The sequence below is a fragment of the Podarcis gaigeae genome, assembly GCF_964106915.1.
Source record: "Podarcis gaigeae genome assembly, chromosome: 3".
NCBI lineage: Eukaryota > Metazoa > Chordata > Lepidosauria > Squamata > Lacertidae > Podarcis > Podarcis gaigeae.
In genome coordinates this window covers 30,548,316-30,560,438 of record NC_139680.1, presented here as the reverse complement: position 1 = coordinate 30,560,438, position 12,123 = coordinate 30,548,316, and the positions used below count along the sequence as shown (strand labels likewise).

The window sequence follows — 12,123 nt, the reverse complement described above, 5'->3', positions numbered from 1 at the left end:
TATCTCCCATCTATGACCTTCCTGCAGTTAGTCCCAACCATTGTCTTCCAGTGTGTGGGCTATTGAAGCACTTTGAGCAGAACCAAAACCAGCAAGAATGTCCCTATTAACAGTTTTCGTGCCCATCCAAATGCTGCTGTCAAGAGACCATACAGAACCTCTCTTTATGATCTTCCTCTGGGTTATGCTAAGGAAGCAGCTGAGGAAGTCTCTCTCCTCCTTGTATGACAACTGCTTGTGCAATGGAACTTGCCCCTGCACTCCCACCAAATTTGCTCTTTGGTGTTCCCCAAAGCATCAAAGGAATATTTGGGAGGTCCATTGGGGAGAAAAGGAGGGGAGTTCCATTGCAAAAGTGGAAGTGGTCTGCTCCTCCCGCAGCTCACCTTCCAATTCCCAGGTAACCCAAATTTGAGAGAAATTGCTTTGCTTATCCCCAGAACAATCCAATTTGAGTTTGGCAGAGCTCACCCATTACTATCTTTTCATAAACCGCCTTGGATAAGAGAGAGAATGGCGGAAGACACACTTCTTCTTTTGATGTGCAAAAAGGGTTACGAATGAACAAGAGTCATCTGGTGGTCTTGCGGGCCTGCAAAACTCATCGAGGCCGATTAGCTCAGGAGATGCCTGCTTTATAAAACCACGAAACATTTCCCTGCGGCCAACGTAAAGGATGTTATTGTGCAGTGAATATTCATTTGTAAATAGCAGAGCAATCCATTATGGAAACCGGGAGACGCCGGCCCCATGCAGTCATGTACTCCAAAGTAATCCGTCTTTATTACTGTCTATCCAGGACTGATTGTTGGCAGCAACTACTGCTAGAAACCATCCAGAAGCTCTTTGGTGTGTATTAATAATCAGGGTTTGAACATGAGCGATACTGGAACCTTTACAGAGAAGATTCCTCATTCTGTAAACAGCAACTCATCAAGGTTAATTCCCCCCCCCCCATCAGATACTTTACGCAGTGTAATGTGTGCCAAGACACGGCATTGGCTCAAGAAGACTGAATTCCAGCAGAGCACAAGCTGCTGTATGATTTGCAAAGATTTTGCATCCGGATTTGGTTTGTAGCAGACTTTTGTCTGCGTGGAGACTGCAATATTATCTAAGACATTGGTACTTACTTCCAAGTAAATATACTGGGGGTATACTTACTCTATTATTGCTATTGGTGGTGTTTGATCTGCCGATTTATTTATTTATTTATTTATTTATTTATTTAATAAACCTCTTCATAGCCAGAAGCTACCAAGCTGTGTACAATAAAAAACAAAAAACAACAACCTATAAAACCATTTCTACAATTATTGGATCACACTCTTTCAAAGGCTTCTTTAAAGGACAAAAAATGAATATTCAGTAGCAAGCCACAATTCAATTGTCTAGCGTGCAATCCAATAGTCTTTCACAATGTGACTTACTTCTGAGTAGGCATGTATAGGATTCCACTGTTAATTGGTATACTTTTGCTTTTACAGAGCCACTTGGACAGAAGTATGCCAAGAAGTATGCCAAGAAGTATCTCATTATTCAACAGCATATTTTTTAAAAAAAAGTTATTTGATAATAAAAATGGTTTTATTCAAAGCCATTTATCACAATAGAAATAATAGTGAAAATTATAGATGATTAGGATAAAAGGATGCTTGAGATATGAAGGAAGTAGAAGAGAAGAAAAGACACCAAATGAGAAGCTATTATCAGTGGATGAAAAGGTTGAAGGGGGAGATGCTTCCTGGTTGGGAAGGAGAAAGGAAGAGAAAGGAAGTGTTAAATAAAGCTTCGGTATTAAATAAGTACAGTCTCTGCTTGAAATGAAAACAGCAAATGGATGCTCTGTGCTTCAGGGCACAAGGGGGGAAAATGAGAGGTCAGATGGCAGGAAATTTTGAAGTCACTTCACAGTGTCTAACTATATTTAATCACAGACATTTGCTTAAGTAGCATGAATGATAATAATAAATGGGTCTTTAATTGGAAAGTATGTAAAGTTTCTAAAGAGCAAAAAAAACACACGTAAAATCTACTATGTCCATTTTAAGGCCTGTCTTAAAGTTTCCACTTTGCTTTTAAAACTATATGACACTGCTGTAAGGCATCATCCAGAGTTTTTGAGTTAAGTGCCATCAGTATGCTGAGGACGCTTGGCTCTATGTCTCCTGGCCTTCTAAATCAGGTGATGCTATGAGAGTGCCTGGAATTGGTAATGGGCTGGGGAAGGTCCAATACAAGGAATCTGAATGCTACCAAGATGAAAGTGCTATGGGTAGTTGGTCCTTATGTAGAGGGAGATGGTGCTGAACCTGCTTGAGGAGGAGGGGTCTACACTCTCCACAAGTCACGGCCTGGGGGTACTCCTATAACCAGTCACGAGAAGAGACTACCCAGCATTTGTGAAAGCAAGTGCCTCTTACCAGCTACAACTAGTTCTCCAGCTGCGGTCACTTCTCAACAAAGATAGTTTGGCCACGGCAGTGATCTATGTTCCTGCAATGTGTTATATATGGGACAGTCAGGGACTGCCTAGATGAGGAGAAATGGCAGGAGGCTACAGCCGGGGAACCACCAAAGAAGCATCAGAGGAGGAAGGTTCCGAGCCAGGAGATTGGTGGTAGGATACAGAAGACAGCTCAGGGGAAGGCAGAGGGCCAGATGGGTTGGAGGCTGAGCAAGCAACAGGTCTAAGTGAGAAAGAAGTGGCTGAAGAGGAAGAGGCTGAGGCTATGACAGATCCACAGAAACCCGCCAGTTCCACTGTTTTCCTCTCCCCTCCTACTCTGCTCCCAAGAAGGAGGAGGGTGTTACATGTAGCAGAGCAAAAGGTACAGAGAGACCCTCCTTGAAGGGGAAGGAGTTTGCTGTGGAGGAGCCTTAGGTTCTGAGCTCAGATCCTCAGTCCTGGCAACCGCTTCTGCAGGCTAGTCCTGCCCGTGGAGTTCTCTGTTTGTAGTTTGTCTCTTTGAATAAATACTCAACTTTACTGCTCGTCTCTGAGTCCCTGTGCTGACCCACAACTGAACCAGCCCTGACTGGGACTGCACTTAAAGGTGGCCTGAATGCTTCAGTTAATATGGAACAAAACTGCCAGAATTTTAACTGCCATGGCTTGCTTTGCTCATACGACACCTCCTTTTTCTAAGAGTATTAATTCAGTTCTGGGCCAGATTCAAGGTGCTGTTACATGCCTGCAAAACCTCAAATCGACTGGGATGCAGATACCTATTAACATATAGGGATGTGGGAAAGATCCGATTCAATTTGCATTTCAATGTGAATTACCAGTTCCCAAAACAGTGTGCTACAAAACGTTTGTTTGGTTGTTGTTGTTGTTTTCACATTTTTGGCACAGCTCTTTAAATAAACTGAGTATAAACTAGGTTGGGGCATGGCATAATTAAGTGTAGCCTTGCAGCAGTGGAGGTGTCTGCCCCCTCAAAAAAGAAAATCAATGAAAAGTTCACTAATGGCAAACCTAAATTGGAAAGGATAATCAAATGGAGAATGGAGGAACAGTCACTAGGCAAGGTACCTGAGGGAAGATCTGGGAGTTGTAATGGATGATCAAGTAAATATGAATTGACAATGTGAAGCGGTTGCAAAACTGACTAATGTTTTATTGAGCTTTCCTAGCAGCTGCCTCCTGTGTAAAACAAATGAGGTAATTATTCCATTAATCCTGACAATAGTTTGACCTTATTGAGAAACCCACGTTCAGTTTTGGACAGAGCAATTAAAACAAAAAGATAATTGTAGGGAGTTAAATGGAAGGCGAGAGAGAGAGAGAGAGAGAGAGAGAGAGAGAGAGGCTTAGAATGAGGAATGCAGACAATCGCCGAGCTGAGCATGGTAAATAAATTAAGAAAACAGGATAATTGTTTGTGTGTGCTGAAAGAGGGAGTAAGAAAGAATTGTTTGGATTTGTCTGAGACATAAAAGAGGAAAGTCATGAACTTTTGAGCTCTTCGTGGAGTTTACAGCATGCAACATAAAAATCACTACATGATCCAATATCTGTACAACATAAAAATAAAAACAATTATTGAAATAGCATCGTAAGAACAAATTACATAATGAAATGCAGATGTTTGTAACAGCAGCAGCATAAAAAATTAAAAGTGAGAAAATCAGCAGCAAGTGTGCTCATTGGTACAAAGTGCATGCTTTGATGGCTATAGAAACACATAAGGACCTAAGAAGAGCTTGCTAAATCAGGCCAATGGCTCCTCTAGTTACAGGCATTGGCAAACTCGGCCCTCCCAATGTTTTGGGACTACAACTCCCACCATCCCTGATCACTGGTCCCGTTAGTTAGGGATGATGGGAGTTGTAGTCCCAAAAATCTGGAGAGTTGAGTTTGCCTATGCCTGCTCTAGTTCATCATTCTGCTCTCAAAGTAGCCAACCAGATGCCTATATGAAGCCTGCAAGCAGGACTGGAGTACAATATTATTCTGCCCACTTGCAATTTCCAGGAACTGGTATTCAACAGTAGACGAAGAGCGTAGTCATCATGGCCAATAGCCATTGATGTCTTTCATGATTTGGACTTACCCTCCTTTAAAACTGTCCAAGCTGGTGGGAGCCATTTCCACAGTTTAACTATATGACAAAGTATTGGGGCCGGGAAGACAGGGACAGATCTTATTGGTGCTGAGCAGAAATTACACAGAAGGCCATTTTTCTGAGAAAACACACTTCCCTTCCCCCTCAATCCTGTCAATAGAAATACTTCATATATTTGCTATTGTTTTTGTGTGTGGTGCTTTGTCGTCCACCCACCCACCATGGTCCACAATGATGCCAGGCCCAGGGTAATGTGGAGGATGTAGGGATCAGGTGGCCCTGTGGTCTAAACCACTGAGCCTCTTGGGCTTGCCAATAGAAAGGTTGGTAGTTTGAATCCGCTCAATGGTGGTGAACTCCCATTCCCTTGTCCCAGCTTCTGCCAACCTAGCAGTTCAAAAGCACACTAGTGCAAGTAGATAAATAGGTACCACTGTGGCAGGAAGGTAAATAGCATTTCTGTGCGCTCTGGCACTTGTCACAGTGTCCCGTTGTGCCAGAAGCGGTTTAGTCATGCTGGCCACATGACCCGGAAAGCTGTCTGTGGAGAATGCTGGCTCTCCTGGCCTGAAGCAAGATGAGCACCATACCCCATAGTTGCCTTTGACTGGATGTAACTGTCCAGGGGTCCTTTATCTTCATCTTATTGTGGAGGATGCAAAATGGTGGCAAGGTAAACAAAACAGAACAGCACCTTAGGGAAAGGGAAAAAAGCTGTGCTATTGCCACTGCTAAATGGAAGTCAGATCCCTGGGAAAATGTTGGAGAATTTTTCCTCTTCCCTGGAGAAATTCATTGAAAAGACCCCTTCAGTTTCTCTGTCCATAACTAGGGTAGATAATTTTGAGAAGCTATTTGCAGAACCTAAATGTGATGCTTTAAATACACGATTTGATTGCTGACCTATAGCAGTCATAATACGGCATACTTTGACCACTGCAGCTCCTAACACACAAATTTCCAATGACTTCTCCTGAGGAAGCTGTTTTTTTAAGAAAAGAAAGAACGAGGAAAAAACCAGACAAATAAATAGTTTCCATTTTCTCTCTGCCTTGCTTCATTGGAAAGAGCAGGCTAAAAGGAAGCCAGCTGTGTGAATTCTAGTGGCAGGTGAATCAATGCTCTAGCACTCTGTAGGTCCCTGCCAATTGCTGTGATATTGATTGACTCCTAATCAATTGCTATATGTGACTGCTGCATAATCAGCGAGTGTAAACAACATGTGTGTGGAGATATCTGGGACAAGGGAGGCGAGCGCAGCAGGGGGCGAGAGGAGATATGAACCAAACATCACATAGCCTATAATTAAACGCAGCACAGTGCCCGTTAAAACAGGAAAGCACAATGGATATGAGGGTCTGGGAAAAAGGTGGGCGGGGAATAAATTATCCAAACAGCTGTATGCATGTCTACTCAGAAGTAATTTAACAGGGCTTGCTCCTAGGTAAGTGTCTGAAGAAGGGGCTGCAGTCCTAAGCATCCTTTTGCCTTGACATACATAACAGTGGGGCCTACCTTAGAGTAAACAGCATATGTACAAGCTGCTTTTTAGAGGGGTCTTCTGATACCTCTGTTGTACCCTGACCTGAAATTCTACCACACCTCCAAATTCCAGAATGTGCACACAGATTCATACAAACACATCCATGGCAATGATCAAAGCATCAGCTCTTTGAATGAATTTTTATTTTTATTTTTTGCTGGTGTCTGGATTTAGATCGGCCCGTAATCTTTGGACTTCACTGTATGGGTTTTTGTTTATTTGTTTATTTGGGGTGATTTTTTTATGTTACTGAAGAAGGGTGTGGTTTGATATGGACTTGTCTTGAAGTCAGTGTGTTCCAAGGATAGGAAACCTTCATTATGTCTAAAAATGGCATTCTATTTTTTTTTTTGGGGGGTGCTCTCTCAGGGACTGGTGGTCGACAGGGCTGAAGTCAAATATATTTGGAGTGGCGCTAGCTGTGGGGTGGGGGGCAACACTTTCCTCTCTGTGTCTCTCCTTCTTCTTTCTCCCCTCTGTTCACTCACTCTTTCCTATTTTGTTTCTCTGTTTGTGAAGCAGAGGGGGCAAGGTCTATGATATAACCAGCACCCCTTCTCTCCCCTGTATAACTCTGCTCACTTCTGTCCCCCCCCCCCCGCGCCTCCATCCTACCATCTCAGGGATGGCAGGCTCACTCCCATCCCTCACTTGACCTCTGCTAGACACACAGTATCCCTGGCCTAAATCTTGGAAGCTACAACAAGGTGAACGTCAGGGGATATCAACTAGGAGCAGTGGTGCAGCATAGGTTGCTGGCACCCAGGGTGGACAAGCTACTTATGCCACCAGAATGTCCCCCCACCCCCGAGCCAAACAGGGCTACATCACCTGCCTGCCTGTGCAGGAGGGAACCCGGCCGCCCACCACGACCCTTGGTGGGTGAATCCTCCCCAACACTGACGGAGAGGATATACAAAGAAAAATATTGGACGTGGCTCACACCCCAACTCTTATCCCAGATTCTTTTTTAAAAAACAACACTAAACCTTGCCATTCTCCAGTGTCTCTCACCCAGGAAGGGCACAGTTTCATGCTGGATTTCACACTCCAGGGCATGAAACTAGTGCCGGATTTACGTATACACTAAACAAGCTATAACCTAGGGCCCCACTCTCTTGGGGGCCCCCCAACAAAATTAAAGGGAAAAAAACCTGGATATACATTTCCAAAATATAAGATAAAATACAAATAAAATAAAACCTACATACAGCAACAGTGTGTTGTGTTGTGTTGTGTAGGCTCCTGTGATGTAACCTGCTCCCTAAAATATCACAGGTTTGCTCATTTCTATATACAGTGGTACTGTACCTTGGTTCTCTAACATAATCTGTTCCAGAAGTCTGTTGCAAAACCAAAGCGTTCCAAAACCAAGGCACGCTTTCCCATAGAAAGTAATGCAAAACGGATTAATACCTTCCAGTCCTAAATCCAGCCCTGCATGAAACTAGTGCTCCAGGCTGCCTTCTGGAAGTCTCACTCTGGATGTAGCCTCGAGAAAAATATGATAGCCCCCTACCCAAGAAAAACAACAACAAAATGACACAAAAATGATGACCCCACCCCATCCCCCGGTTATAACCCAAAGATGCAATTATCCTCTTGGGCCACTTCTGGCAGCAATGACACTCACTATCCTAGGGAGACTTGCCTTATGTCCTCAACTACCCGGCAAGGCATCCTGGGGAACTGCAGGGACTTAGGCAGATGGAATCCAGCCTCAGTAGAGCTTATTCCTGCTGTTGTGATATCACAAGCTTAATGTTCCTAGGTATTATGCAAAATAAAAATTTAAAAAGACCAGCTCCATGGAATATGTATGTAAAGCTTTGTTCTACTTTATTTTTGTGGCTTATACTATAGCAGAAACTGAATTTTGCAGGTGCTGTAATAACGAAAGACCAAAAACTGCAAGTATACCAGGCAAAAAGAAAACAAAAACCACCCTCTGTGCAAACAGTATATAAAGTATAATATAAATTTCCCTGCAAAATAAATGGAGTCTGATGTGCAAAAAAATAAAAAGTAGGGAAATGTTCTGATAGCTATAGTTAAGATTTCAATATTTTCTTTTCCCCTCACTTTCTTCTGCACATAAAATCTGGGAACAGTAAGCAAAGAGAGGTTATCTGCCAGAGGCAAACATTCAATTTGCTCTAGTTTGTGAATCATTTCAACTGTAAAGAACTGCTGTTTAGCTATCCCCCCTGCTGAATGCTTTCAGAGACAGATGAAATTGAGCAAACAACCATTTCTGCAGTCGAAGAGGTGCGCCTGTGTCTTACTGCTTTCTGTGGGAGACCTGGCATTTGATGGTCTTTGATCCTTCATGCCATGACAGCTAACATAAAGAGAAATGTGTGAGCTTGGCAGAGAACATAACAATGCAGATGTAGGATGAGCTGACAAATGAAAATTTGGTTCAATGTGTCAGAGCACAGTGAAGAGAAGAACAAAACCAAAGGTGGCCCAATCATCCACTTGTCTTCCTCTGGTTGTATGAATCTTGCTTCTGAGATGCAGTTGCAGATCTTCCCAACTGGAACTTTTGTTTAGAAAAGTGTGGACAGTGGCTCACCTGGCTGTGACTAGTTTCTAAGTGGAAAAGTGATGATGATGATAGATAGATAGATAATAGATAGATATAGATAGATGATAGATAGATAGATAGATAGATAGATAGATAGATAGATGATAGATAGATAGATAGATAGATAGATAGATAGATAGATAGATAGATAGATGATAGATGATAGATAGATGATAGAGATAGATAGATAGATAGATAGATAGATAGATAGATAGATGATAGATAGATAGATAGATAGAGATAGATAGATAGATAGATAGATGATAGATAGATAGATAGATAGATAGATAGATAGATAGATAGATAGATAGATAGATAGATAGATGATAGATAGATATTTAGTCTTCCCATGTGGAAAGTTCCTTACCTTGGTAGTTTTCCTTGGCTTCTTTTTCAGCTGGAGGGTTTTACCTGTCATGGCAGCTCTCCCCGCTGTGAATAACAAATTCTTCCCTTCCTCCACTTACTTGAATCCTTTTTAGCCAATGTGATAAAACAGCAGGGGATAAAATGTTTTTAGTAAATAACTAAGTAAGATCAGTTTGTCAATTAAGTACAAGAATACTTTATCCACAGCTCCCAAACTCGTGGGCAGATCAGAATGTTGTTATCTTGCCCATTTTATTCTCCTCTGGATTTTGCAATGCTCATTTTTTGAAAAAGGAAAGTACAGAAAATGTGTTTATAGATGTAAACTCTGAGGTAACATTTAGTTATAAATGCTTCTTTTGGGACACAGTGCATTCAGAAATGTGTATATTGAGATAAGATATGCTCAAAATGCAAAATGACATATCTGAATGTGCATGTTTGTGAAGTTTTTTTTAAAAATGCAGATTAATTTGGATAGATGAAGAAAGAAGCATATGAATAAACACATGTGAAAATGACAGGGATAGGAAATAGTCTGAGTCATCACCCTGACTCATGTTTTCCCTCACTAGGCTGAAGTTGAGTGACAAATTGTCACAGCATATGCATATTATATTTTTCTTCAAACTGTTTCACGCCCCCCCCACTTGTTGGTATGAACCTTTTCCCCACATAAGAACATAAAACGAGCCTGCTGGTTTAAACCAATGGCCAGTGAGGTGAGGTTAGTGGACTAGGGGGGCTAGGCTAGTTCCCTTAAATGTTCTGGGACAATTAGAGTATTAAAGTATTTTTTTTTTTTCTTTTATTAAGGATTTTCTTGTTTTACAGAAGTAAGTGTAATGCCTCATATTTTTTCCATGTAACATTTTTACAAATCCGTTTCATTTGTTGAGACATTAGGGGGAGAAGAAAAGAAAGGGAAAAAAGGGGGTGGAGGGAGGGAAGATGGGTGGGGGTGGGGTCGGGTGGTGATGTTTCTATTATGCTTAATGTATGTAGAGTTTAGCGTCAGCATTGCTTGTGTTGTTCACTTGTGTTCCTTTGGTGGTGAGCGAGGTTGGCGTTGGCCTAGGGTGTGGTTGTTTGTTTGTGATTGGCTGTGGTGATCTTGAGTATTAAAGTATTAAAGCCTGGCGCCTCCTTCTGCCTGGCTTAGGGAGGGAGGTATGATGCTTCAACGGGGTCCAAGAGCCCTTCTGCCATCTTCCCAAAGTCCAACTGGCTTTGGGAAGGAGGCAGGAAGTCTCCAGCATTCTCTCAGAGGTCTGGCACTGCCTTCCCAAGCCTGGGAAGCTTCTGACCAGCTTAGGAAGGGAAGCACGACGCTCATGCATGCAATGTCACAATGTCACGACATCACCCTTTCCCCCCCTCCCTACAGTCGCCCTTGCAAGCTGTTGCCTCTGGCCCTGTTTCCCTACGAAAAATTCACCTGCTAGCTGGAGATAAGTGCAACAGCATCTGTGATTCCCAGCAACTGGTATTCAGAGGCATAAAAACTGAATAACTGAGATCCAGTGCTGAGGGCCTTCTGGCAGTTCCCTCACTGCAAGAAGCCAAGTTACAGGGAACCAGGCAGAGGGCCTTCTCGGTAGTGGCACCCGCCATGTGGAATGCCCTCCCATCAGATGTCAAAGAGATAAACAATTATCTGACATTTAGAAGACATCTGAAGGCAGCCCTGTTTAGGGAAGTTTTTAATGACTGATGTTTTAATGTATTTTTAATCTTTGTTGGAAGCCACCCAGAGTGGCTGGGGAAACCCAGCCAGATGGGAGGGGTATAAATAAATAGATAAATAAATAGATAAATAATAATTTGACCAGGAAGGGAGAACCTAGCCCTTATGGCTAGTGGTCCTCTGTGCATCATTTTGCACCTGAGACTTGTCTGAGCCACTCAGGTGGCAAAATGGAAATATCCTTTTAGACTAGGCATGGGGAACCTGTGGCCCTCTGGAAGTAGTATTCCTTACAAACTGGATTAAAATATAATCCATAAAACGCAATATAAAACCATCTACTCAGCAGCAATGCCAAAACAAAACAAAAAAGGCCAAAAGAAAAACCATAAGTAAACCAAGCAAAACCCCAATAGGCAACAGCATTTTGCATTAGCCACTGAAGACCATAGAGATTCCCAAGTCCGTTGAAAGGGATGGGGTCTGCCCAATGTTATGCAGCACTGAGCGCCACAACTTTGGGGTCATTGCTGGGACAGGTGCTACCATAGTGTTAAGCTTCTGATTTCCACTTCAAGCAAGGAAAATATCCTAGCAGCCTCTATGATCAGCATCTCTTGAAGAAAAGAATCCACATTTCCCTCAACCTGCTGCAGAAGAAGTTATTTCGGGACTTCAGCCTAGATAACACACTGTTTTATATCACATATTTCTTCAGTCCATAAAGGAAGAGAGTTGTGACCATCCTATGCAGGATTCGTGGCACTCCAACTATTTGTGTCGGAAGGCAATTGTGAACTAAAACTATAAGTTTCAACCGCCCCCAAGGGAAAGACGCAATAGGGGAAAGGGCTTGTTAGAGTGTTCAGCTAGAACCAGGGGTACTCAGGTTCATATTCTTAACTCTGCCATGAAGTTTATTGGAAAGCAGTTCCGACTAGCCACCATCTCTCAGCCATACCTACCTGATACAGATGCTGTGAGGATAAAATTGGAGCAAAGGAGAAAGATGTTTGTCCATGTAGATATGAAACAAGTATGCGAGGGAGCAGCTGGTCTGGTCCCAGTTGTTGTTTTTTAAAATAAACACAGCACAGTCCCAGCTGGCAGAAGATGATTGCTTATTCTGGCCAAAATAGATAAGAGTGCAACTTTTTCGAATGAATAATGCAAAATGTAAAAATCTGCTCAACATGGGAGGACGTCAGTCAGTCTCCCTTTGTACAATTTCAAGTCAAGGGCAGGAAGATAAAGTGTCCAGTTTCTCTTCGTACCTTTTGCAAATGGTAACAGCACTGCTGAATATGGGGAAAGCTTGCTGTGGGTTCCTACATATTGGTTTTAGTGTGTGTGTGTGTGTGTG

At 42.5% G+C, this 12,123-nt stretch overlaps 1 long non-coding RNA gene across 1 annotated transcript; it reads right to left on the bottom strand.

Annotated features, from left to right (window-relative positions):
• Window positions 1–1,228: 1,228 nt before the first annotated feature.
• On the bottom strand, window positions 1,229–11,792 carry LOC310841250. The gene is made up of 3 exons (XR_014562434.1): window positions 11,726–11,792; window positions 9,072–9,178; window positions 1,229–1,262 (listed from the first exon to the last, which is right to left on the bottom strand). It is a non-coding gene; the product is annotated as an uncharacterized lncRNA (long non-coding RNA).
• Between the last annotated feature and the right edge of the window lie 331 nt (window positions 11,793–12,123).